The sequence below is a fragment of the Eleutherodactylus coqui genome, chromosome 2, assembly GCF_035609145.1.
Source record: "Eleutherodactylus coqui strain aEleCoq1 chromosome 2, aEleCoq1.hap1, whole genome shotgun sequence".
Taxonomy (NCBI): Eukaryota; Metazoa; Chordata; class Amphibia; order Anura; family Eleutherodactylidae; genus Eleutherodactylus; species Eleutherodactylus coqui.
Window position 1 is genome coordinate 307598343 of NC_089838.1, and position 7500 is coordinate 307605842.

The 7500-nt window shown below is 46.2% G+C and overlaps 33 non-coding genes across 33 annotated transcripts in view; 21 read left to right on the top strand and 12 right to left on the bottom strand.

Annotated features, from left to right (window-relative positions):
* The first annotated feature begins 199 nt into the window (after window positions 1-199).
* Window positions 200-272, top strand: TRNAR-ACG (transfer RNA arginine (anticodon ACG)). The gene has a single exon. It is a non-coding gene; the product is annotated as a tRNA-Arg (tRNA).
* A 198-nt stretch (window positions 273-470) lies between these two features.
* On the bottom strand, window positions 471-542 carry TRNAE-CUC (transfer RNA glutamic acid (anticodon CUC)). Its single transcript has one exon. It is a non-coding gene; the product is annotated as a tRNA-Glu (tRNA).
* A 215-nt stretch (window positions 543-757) lies between these two features.
* Window positions 758-829, bottom strand: TRNAE-UUC (transfer RNA glutamic acid (anticodon UUC)). Its single transcript has one exon. It is a non-coding gene; the product is annotated as a tRNA-Glu (tRNA).
* A 149-nt stretch (window positions 830-978) lies between these two features.
* Window positions 979-1051, top strand: TRNAM-CAU (transfer RNA methionine (anticodon CAU)). Its single transcript has one exon. It is a non-coding gene; the product is annotated as a tRNA-Met (tRNA).
* Window positions 1052-1269: 218 nt separating this feature from the next.
* Window positions 1270-1342, top strand: TRNAR-ACG (transfer RNA arginine (anticodon ACG)). Its single transcript has one exon. It is a non-coding gene; the product is annotated as a tRNA-Arg (tRNA).
* An 8-nt stretch (window positions 1343-1350) lies between these two features.
* On the top strand, window positions 1351-1422 carry TRNAH-GUG (transfer RNA histidin (anticodon GUG)). Its single transcript has one exon. It is a non-coding gene; the product is annotated as a tRNA-His (tRNA).
* A 126-nt stretch (window positions 1423-1548) lies between these two features.
* On the bottom strand, window positions 1549-1620 carry TRNAE-UUC (transfer RNA glutamic acid (anticodon UUC)). Its single transcript has one exon. It is a non-coding gene; the product is annotated as a tRNA-Glu (tRNA).
* A 157-nt stretch (window positions 1621-1777) lies between these two features.
* TRNAM-CAU (transfer RNA methionine (anticodon CAU)) lies at window positions 1778-1850 on the top strand. Its single transcript has one exon. It is a non-coding gene; the product is annotated as a tRNA-Met (tRNA).
* A 218-nt stretch (window positions 1851-2068) lies between these two features.
* TRNAR-ACG (transfer RNA arginine (anticodon ACG)) lies at window positions 2069-2141 on the top strand. The gene has a single exon. It is a non-coding gene; the product is annotated as a tRNA-Arg (tRNA).
* Window positions 2142-2149: 8 nt separating this feature from the next.
* On the top strand, window positions 2150-2221 carry TRNAH-GUG (transfer RNA histidin (anticodon GUG)). The gene has a single exon. It is a non-coding gene; the product is annotated as a tRNA-His (tRNA).
* Window positions 2222-2347: 126 nt separating this feature from the next.
* On the bottom strand, window positions 2348-2419 carry TRNAE-CUC (transfer RNA glutamic acid (anticodon CUC)). Its single transcript has one exon. It is a non-coding gene; the product is annotated as a tRNA-Glu (tRNA).
* Window positions 2420-2848: 429 nt separating this feature from the next.
* Window positions 2849-2921, top strand: TRNAM-CAU (transfer RNA methionine (anticodon CAU)). The gene has a single exon. It is a non-coding gene; the product is annotated as a tRNA-Met (tRNA).
* Window positions 2922-3139: 218 nt separating this feature from the next.
* Window positions 3140-3212, top strand: TRNAR-ACG (transfer RNA arginine (anticodon ACG)). Its single transcript has one exon. It is a non-coding gene; the product is annotated as a tRNA-Arg (tRNA).
* Window positions 3213-3220: 8 nt separating this feature from the next.
* TRNAH-GUG (transfer RNA histidin (anticodon GUG)) lies at window positions 3221-3292 on the top strand. The gene has a single exon. It is a non-coding gene; the product is annotated as a tRNA-His (tRNA).
* Window positions 3293-3418: 126 nt separating this feature from the next.
* On the bottom strand, window positions 3419-3490 carry TRNAE-CUC (transfer RNA glutamic acid (anticodon CUC)). Its single transcript has one exon. It is a non-coding gene; the product is annotated as a tRNA-Glu (tRNA).
* A 215-nt stretch (window positions 3491-3705) lies between these two features.
* TRNAE-UUC (transfer RNA glutamic acid (anticodon UUC)) lies at window positions 3706-3777 on the bottom strand. The gene has a single exon. It is a non-coding gene; the product is annotated as a tRNA-Glu (tRNA).
* Window positions 3778-3926: 149 nt separating this feature from the next.
* On the top strand, window positions 3927-3999 carry TRNAM-CAU (transfer RNA methionine (anticodon CAU)). Its single transcript has one exon. It is a non-coding gene; the product is annotated as a tRNA-Met (tRNA).
* Window positions 4000-4217: 218 nt separating this feature from the next.
* On the top strand, window positions 4218-4290 carry TRNAR-ACG (transfer RNA arginine (anticodon ACG)). The gene has a single exon. It is a non-coding gene; the product is annotated as a tRNA-Arg (tRNA).
* Window positions 4291-4298: 8 nt separating this feature from the next.
* On the top strand, window positions 4299-4370 carry TRNAH-GUG (transfer RNA histidin (anticodon GUG)). Its single transcript has one exon. It is a non-coding gene; the product is annotated as a tRNA-His (tRNA).
* Window positions 4371-4496: 126 nt separating this feature from the next.
* TRNAE-UUC (transfer RNA glutamic acid (anticodon UUC)) lies at window positions 4497-4568 on the bottom strand. Its single transcript has one exon. It is a non-coding gene; the product is annotated as a tRNA-Glu (tRNA).
* A 160-nt stretch (window positions 4569-4728) lies between these two features.
* On the top strand, window positions 4729-4801 carry TRNAM-CAU (transfer RNA methionine (anticodon CAU)). Its single transcript has one exon. It is a non-coding gene; the product is annotated as a tRNA-Met (tRNA).
* Window positions 4802-5019: 218 nt separating this feature from the next.
* Window positions 5020-5092, top strand: TRNAR-ACG (transfer RNA arginine (anticodon ACG)). The gene has a single exon. It is a non-coding gene; the product is annotated as a tRNA-Arg (tRNA).
* Window positions 5093-5100: 8 nt separating this feature from the next.
* On the top strand, window positions 5101-5172 carry TRNAH-GUG (transfer RNA histidin (anticodon GUG)). Its single transcript has one exon. It is a non-coding gene; the product is annotated as a tRNA-His (tRNA).
* A 126-nt stretch (window positions 5173-5298) lies between these two features.
* On the bottom strand, window positions 5299-5370 carry TRNAE-CUC (transfer RNA glutamic acid (anticodon CUC)). Its single transcript has one exon. It is a non-coding gene; the product is annotated as a tRNA-Glu (tRNA).
* A 215-nt stretch (window positions 5371-5585) lies between these two features.
* Window positions 5586-5657, bottom strand: TRNAE-UUC (transfer RNA glutamic acid (anticodon UUC)). Its single transcript has one exon. It is a non-coding gene; the product is annotated as a tRNA-Glu (tRNA).
* A 144-nt stretch (window positions 5658-5801) lies between these two features.
* Window positions 5802-5874, top strand: TRNAM-CAU (transfer RNA methionine (anticodon CAU)). Its single transcript has one exon. It is a non-coding gene; the product is annotated as a tRNA-Met (tRNA).
* A 218-nt stretch (window positions 5875-6092) lies between these two features.
* On the top strand, window positions 6093-6165 carry TRNAR-ACG (transfer RNA arginine (anticodon ACG)). The gene has a single exon. It is a non-coding gene; the product is annotated as a tRNA-Arg (tRNA).
* Window positions 6166-6360: 195 nt separating this feature from the next.
* Window positions 6361-6432, bottom strand: TRNAE-CUC (transfer RNA glutamic acid (anticodon CUC)). The gene has a single exon. It is a non-coding gene; the product is annotated as a tRNA-Glu (tRNA).
* Window positions 6433-6647: 215 nt separating this feature from the next.
* TRNAE-UUC (transfer RNA glutamic acid (anticodon UUC)) lies at window positions 6648-6719 on the bottom strand. The gene has a single exon. It is a non-coding gene; the product is annotated as a tRNA-Glu (tRNA).
* Window positions 6720-6860: 141 nt separating this feature from the next.
* Window positions 6861-6933, top strand: TRNAM-CAU (transfer RNA methionine (anticodon CAU)). The gene has a single exon. It is a non-coding gene; the product is annotated as a tRNA-Met (tRNA).
* A 218-nt stretch (window positions 6934-7151) lies between these two features.
* On the top strand, window positions 7152-7224 carry TRNAR-ACG (transfer RNA arginine (anticodon ACG)). The gene has a single exon. It is a non-coding gene; the product is annotated as a tRNA-Arg (tRNA).
* Window positions 7225-7232: 8 nt separating this feature from the next.
* TRNAH-GUG (transfer RNA histidin (anticodon GUG)) lies at window positions 7233-7304 on the top strand. The gene has a single exon. It is a non-coding gene; the product is annotated as a tRNA-His (tRNA).
* A 126-nt stretch (window positions 7305-7430) lies between these two features.
* The window catches only part of TRNAE-CUC (transfer RNA glutamic acid (anticodon CUC)), a 72-nt gene continuing 2 nt past the window's right edge, over window positions 7431-7500 (bottom strand). The window contains exon 1 of the tRNA in view: window positions 7431-7500. This exon is cut by the window's right edge and continues 2 nt beyond it. This is a non-coding gene — a tRNA (tRNA-Glu).

Sequence of the window (7500 nt, forward strand, 5' to 3'; positions counted from 1 at the left end):
TCCCTCCGCCTTAACTGGATAGGCACTGCTCTTTGCCATTCAATACCGAAACGATACTGGATAATATGGAAAGGTAGCAAACAAGGCAGAAGGGTTTTGGCTAGGGGCTAAAAGCAACCGTGTTGAGGTCTTTGAATATGGCTGCGAGCGTAGCAAAAGTCCAAAATGGGGAGCATGATTAGTGGCAACCTCTCACACAGGGCCAGTGGCGCAATGGATAACGCGTCTGACTACGGATCAGAAGATTGTAGGTTCGACTCCTACCTGGCTCGTGAATGTCGCCGTGATCGTATAGTGGTTAGTACTCTGCGTTGTGGCCGCAGCAACCCCGGTTCGAATCCGGGTCACGGATGAAAAAGCAAAGGTGCTCTTGTAGATGGCAAGCCTGAATGATACTTTTATGAACTTTTTGAGCGCTATCTTAATTCAGAGGGTCTTTCGATGTAGTTGCAAGCTTAGGAAAATGCTCATTCCCATACCGGGAGTCGAACCCGGGCCGCCTGGGTGAGAACCAGGAATCCTAACCGCTAGACCATATGGGAACCGCTGAGACCCTTTTTCAGTAATAAGTAGAAAAAAAATCAGTTTCATGATGTGAAAACTCATTTTTAAGCATGGATGGCATCAACAACCACTTGCAAGTGGCCTCGTTAGCGCAGCATTTTTGGCTGCCAAGAGCATCTGCAAACTAAGCCGCTTAATTCTGCAAGAAAAGTGCAGGCCTTTGAATGCAGGCACAAGCTTAGCAAAACACTCATTCCCATACCGGGAGTCGAACCCGGGCCGCCTGGGTGAAAACCAGGAATCCTAACCGCTAGACCATATGGGAAAAGTTGCTTTCACAGCTTGCTTTAAACTTTCCAATATATGTAGATATATACATGTACATATTAAAAAAAAAAAAAAAAAAAAAAGAAGTTTTGTGCTTACAGAATTCCATCTTATCTCTGGACGGCAACAACCAATCACATGCAAGATGCCTCGTTAGCGCAGTAGGTAGCGCGTCAGTCTCATAATCTGAAGGTCGTGAGTTCGATCCTCACACGGGGCATGGATCTATCCTTGTTTTTTCCCTCCGCCCTAACTGGATAGGCACTGCTCTTTGCCATTCAATACCGAAACGATACTGGATAATATGGAAAGGTAGCAAACAAGGCAGAAGGGTTTTGGCTAGGGGCTAAAAGCAACCGTGTTGAGGTCTTTGAATATGGCTGCGAGCGTAGCAAAAGTCCAAAATGGGGAGCATGATTAGTGGCAACCTCTCACACAGGGCCAGTGGCGCAATGGATAACGCGTCTGACTACGGATCAGAAGATTGTAGGTTCGACTCCTACCTGGCTCGTGAATGTCGCCGTGATCGTATAGTGGTTAGTACTCTGCGTTGTGGCCGCAGCAACCCCGGTTCGAATCCGGGTCACGGCATTCTTGATGAAAAAGCAAAGGTGCTCTTGTAGACGGCAAGCCTGAATGATACTTTTATGAACTTTTTGAGCGCTATCTTAATTCAGAGGGTCTTTCGATGTAGTTGCAAGCTTAGGAAAATGCTCATTCCCATACCGGGAGTCGAACCCGGGCCGCCTGGGTGAAAACCAGGAATCCTAACCGCTAGACCATATGGGAAAAGTTGCTTTCACAGCTTGCTTTAAACTTTCCAATATATGTAGATATATACATGTACATATTAAAAAAAAAAAAAAAAAAAAAAAAAAAAAAGAAGTTTTGTGCTTACAGAATTCCATCTTATCTCTGGACGGCAACAACCAATCACACGCAAGATGCCTCGTTAGCGCAGTAGGTAGCGCGTCAGTCTCATAATCTGAAGGTCGTGAGTTCGATCCTCACACGGGGCATGGATCTATCCTTGTTTTTTCCCTCCGCCTTAACTGGATAGGCACTGCTCTTTGCCATTCAATACCGAAACGATACTGGATAATATGGAAAGGTAGCAAACAAGGCAGAAGGGTTTTGGCTAGGGGCTAAAAGCAACCGTGTTGAGGTCTTTGAATATGGCTGCGAGCGTAGCAAAAGTCCAAAATGGGGAGCATGATTAGTGGCAACCTCTCACACAGGGCCAGTGGCGCAATGGATAACGCGTCTGACTACGGATCAGAAGATTGTAGGTTCGACTCCTACCTGGCTCGTGAATGTCGCCGTGATCGTATAGTGGTTAGTACTCTGCGTTGTGGCCGCAGCAACCCCGGTTCGAATCCGGGTCACGGCATTCTTGATGAAAAAGCAAAGGTGCTCTTGTAGACGGCAAGCCTGAATGATACTTTTATGAACTTTTTGAGCGCTATCTTAATTCAGAGGGTCTTTCGATGTAGTTGCAAGCTTAGGAAAATGCTCATTCCCATACCGGGAGTCGAACCCGGGCCGCCTGGGTGAGAACCAGGAATCCTAACCGCTAGACCATATGGGAACCGCTGAGACCCTTTTTCAGTAATAAGTAGAAAAAAAATCAGTTTCATGATTTGAAAACTCATTTTTAAGCATGGATGGCATCAACAACCACTTGCAAGTGGCCTCGTTAGCGCAGCATTTTTGGCTGCCAAGAGCATCTGCAAACTAAGCCGCTTAATTCTGCAAGAAAGGTGCAGGCCTTTGAATGCAGGCACAAGCTTAGCAAAACACTCATTCCCATACCGGGAGTCGAACCCAGGCCGCCTGGGTGAAAACCAGGAATCCTAACCGCTAGACCATATGGGAAAAGTTGCTTTCACAGCTTGCTTTAAACTTTCCAATATATGTAGATATATACATGTACATATTAAAAAAAAAAAAAAAGAAGTTTTGTGCTTACAGAATTCCATCTTATCTCTGGACGGCAACAACCAATCACACGCAAGATGCCTCGTTAGCGCAGTAGGTAGCGCGTCAGTCTCATAATCTGAAGGTCGTGAGTTCGATCCTCACACGGGGCATGGATCTATCCTTGTTTTTTCCCTCCGCCTTAACTGGATAGGCACTGCTCTTTGCCATTCAATACCGAAACGATACTGGATAATATGGAAAGGTAGCAAACAAGGCAGAAGGGTTTTGGCTAGGGGCTAAAAGCAACCGTGTTGAGGTCTTTGAATATGGCTGCGAGCGTAGCAAAAGTCCAAAATGGGGAGCATGATTAGTGGCAACCTCTCACACAGGGCCAGTGGCGCAATGGATAACGCGTCTGACTACGGATCAGAAGATTGTAGGTTCGACTCCTACCTGGCTCGTGAATGTCGCCGTGATCGTATAGTGGTTAGTACTCTGCGTTGTGGCCGCAGCAACCCCGGTTCGAATCCGGGTCACGGCATTCTTGATGAAAAAGCAAAGGTGCTCTTGTAGACGGCAAGCCTGAATGATACTTTTATGAACTTTTTGAGCGCTATCTTAATTCAGAGGGTCTTTCGATGTAGTTGCAAGCTTAGGAAAATGCTCATTCCCATACCGGGAGTCGAACCCGGGCCGCCTGGGTGAGAACCAGGAATCCTAACCGCTAGACCATATGGGAACCACTGAGACCCTTTTTCAGTAATAAGTAGAAAAAAAATCAGTTTCATGATTTGAAAACTCATTTTTAAGCATGGATGGCATCAACAACCACTTGCAAGTGGCCTCGTTAGCGCAGCATTTTTGGCTGCCAAGAGCATCTGCAAACTAAGCCGCTTAATTCTGCAAGAAAGGTGCAGGCCTTTGAATGCAGGCACAAGCTTAGCAAAACACTCATTCCCATACCGGGAGTCGAACCCGGGCCGCCTGGGTGAAAACCAGGAATCCTAACCGCTAGACCATATGGGAAAAGTTGCTTTCACAGCTTGCTTTAAACTTTCCAATATATGTAGATATATACATGTACATATTAAAAAAAAAAAAAAAAAAAAAAGAAGTTTTGTGCTTACAGAATTCCATCTTATCTCTGGACGGCAACAACCAATCACACGCAAGATGCCTCGTTAGCGCAGTAGGTAGCGCGTCAGTCTCATAATCTGAAGGTCGTGAGTTCGATCCTCACACGGGGCATGGATCTATCCTTGTTTTTTCCCTCCGCCTTAACTGGATAGGCACTGCTCTTTGCCATTCAATACCGAAACGATACTGGATAATATGGAAAGGTAGCAAACAAGGCAGAAGGGTTTTGGCTAGGGGCTAAAAGCAACCGTGTTGAGGTCTTTGAATATGGCTGCGAGCGTAGCAAAAGTCCAAAATGGGGAGCATGATTAGTGGCAACCTCTCACACAGGGCCAGTGGCGCAATGGATAACGCGTCTGACTACGGATCAGAAGATTGTAGGTTCGACTCCTACCTGGCTCGTGAATGTCGCCGTGATCGTATAGTGGTTAGTACTCTGCGTTGTGGCCGCAGCAACCCCGGTTCGAATCCGGGTCACGGCATTCTTGATGAAAAAGCAAAGGTGCTCTTGTAGACGGCAAGCCTGAATGATACTTTTATGAACTTTTTGAGCGCTATCTTAATTCAGAGGGTCTTTCGATGTAGTTGCAAGCTTAGGAAAATGCTCATTCCCATACCGGGAGTCGAACCCGGGCCGCCTGGGTGAAAACCAGGAATCCTAACCGCTAGACCATATGGGAAAAATTGCTTTAACAGCTTGCTTTAAACTTTCCAATATATGTAGATATATACATGTACATATTAAAAAAAAAAAAAAAAAAAAAAAAAAAAAAAAAGAAGTTTTGTGCTTACAGAATTCCATCTTATCTCTGGACGGCAACAACCAATCACACGCAAGATGCCTCGTTAGCGCAGTAGGTAGCGCGTCAGTCTCATAATCTGAAGGTCGTGAGTTCGATCCTCACACGGGGCATGGATCTATCCTTGTTTTTTCCCTCCGCCTTAACTGGATAGGCACTGCTCTTTGCCATTCAATACCGAAACGATACTGGATAATATGGAAAGGTAGCAAACAAGGCAGAAGGGTTTTGGATAGGGGCTAAAAGCAACCGTGTTGAGGTCTTTGAATATGGCTGCGAGCGTAGCAAAAGTCCAAAATGGGGAGCATGATTAGTGGCAACCTCTCACACAGGGCCAGTGGCGCAATGGATAACGCGTCTGACTACGGATCAGAAGATTGTAGGTTCGACTCCTACCTGGCTCGTGAATGTCGCCGTGATCGTATAGTGGTTAGTACTCTGCGTTGTGGCCGCAGCAACCCCGGTTCGAATCCGGGTCACGGCATTCTTGATGAAAAAGCAAAGGTGCTCTTGTAGACGGCAAGCCTGAATGATACTTTTATGAACTTTTTGAGCGCTATCTTAATTCAGAGGGTCTTTCGATGTAGTTGCAAGCTTAGGAAAATGCTCATTCCCATACCGGGAGTCGAACCCGGGCCGCCTGGGTGAGAACCAGGAATCCTAACCGCTAGACCATATGGGAACCGCTGAGACCCTTTTTCAGTAATAAGTAGAAAAAAAATCAGTTTCATGATTTGAAAACTCATTTTTAAGCATGGATGGCATCAACAACCACTTGCAAGTGGCCTCGTTAGCGCAGCATTTTTGGCTGCCAAGAGCATCTGCAAACTAAGCCGCTTAATTCTGCAAGAAAGGTGCAGGCCTTTGAATGCAGGCACAAGCTTAGCAAAACACTGATTCCCATACCGGGAGTCGAACCCGGGCCGCCTGGGTGAAAACCAGGAATCCTAACCGCTAGACCATATGGGAAAAGTTGCTTTCACAGCTTGCTTTAAACTTTCCAATATATGTAGATATATACATGTACATATTAAAAAAAAAAAAAAAAAGAAGTTTTGTGCTTACAGAATTCCATCTTATCTCTGGACGGCAACAACCAATCACACGCAAGATGCCTCGTTAGCGCAGTAGGTAGCGCGTCAGTCTCATAATCTGAAGGTCGTGAGTTCGATCCTCACACGGGGCATGGATCTATCCTTGTTTTTTCCCTCCGCCTTAACTGGATAGGCACTGCTCTTTGCCATTCAATACCGAAACGATACTGGATAATATGGAAAGGTAGCAAACAAGGCAGAAGGGTTTTGGCTAGGGGCTAAAAGCAACCGTGTTGAGGTCTTTGAATATGGCTGCGAGCGTAGCAAAAGTCCAAAATGGGGAGCATGATTAGTGGCAACCTCTCACACAGGGCCAGTGGCGCAATGGATAACGCGTCTGACTACGGATCAGAAGATTGTAGGTTCGACTCCTACCTGGCTCGTGAATGTCGCCGTGATCGTATAGTGGTTAGTACTCTGCGTTGTGGCCGCAGCGAATCCGGGTCACAGCATTCTTGATGAAAAAGCAAAGGTGCTCTTGTAGACGGCAAGCCTGAATGATACTTTTATGAACTTTTTGAGCGCTATCTTAATTCAGAGGGTCTTTCGATGTAGTTGCAAGCTTAGGAAAATGCTCATTCCCATACCGGGAGTCGAACCCGGGCCGCCTGGGTGAGAACCAGGAATCCTAACCGCTAGACCATATGGGAACCACTGAGACCCTTTTTCAGTAATAAGTAGAAAAAAAATCAGTTTCATGATTTGAAAACTCATTTTTAAGCATGGATGGCATCAACAACCACTTGCAAGTGGCCTCGTTAGCGCAGCATTTTTGGCTGCCAAGAGCATCTGCAAACTAAGCCGCTTAATTCTGCAAGAAAGGTGCAGGCCTTTGAATGCAGGCACAAGCTTAGCAAAACACTCATTCCCATACCGGGAGTCGAACCCGGGCCGCCTGGGTGAAAACCAGAAATCCTAACCGCTAGACCATATGGGAAAAGTTGCTTTCACAGCTTGCTTTAAACTTTCCAATATATGTAGATATATACATGTACATATTAAAAAAAAAAAAAAGAAGTTTTGTGCTTACAGAATTCCATCTTATCTCTGGACGGCAACAACCAATCACACGCAAGATGCCTCGTTAGCGCAGTAGGTAGCGCGTCAGTCTCATAATCTGAAGGTCGTGAGTTCGATCCTCACACGGGGCATGGATCTATCCTTGTTTTTTCCCTCCGCCTTAACTGGATAGGCACTGCTCTTTGCCATTCAATACCGAAACGATACTGGATAATATGGAAAGGTAGCAAACAAGGCAGAAGGGTTTTGGCTAGGGGCTAAAAGCAACCGTGTTGAGGTCTTTGAATATGGCTGCGAGCGTAGCAAAAGTCCAAAATGGGGAGCATGATTAGTGGCAACCTCTCACACAGGGCCAGTGGCGCAATGGATAACGCGTCTGACTACGGATCAGAAGATTGTAGGTTCGACTCCTACCTGGCTCGTGAATGTCGCCGTGATCGTATAGTGGTTAGTACTCTGCGTTGTGGCCGCAGCAACCCCGGTTCGAATCCGGGTCACGGCATTCTTGATGAAAAAGCAAAGGTGCTCTTGTAGACGGCAAGCCTGAATGATACTTTTATGAACTTTTTGAGCGCTATCTTAATTCAGAGGGTCTTTCGATGTAGTTGCAAGCTTAGGAAAATGCTCATTCCCATACCGGGAGTCGAACCCGGGCCGCCTGGGTGAGAACCAGGAATCCTAACCGCTAGACCATATGG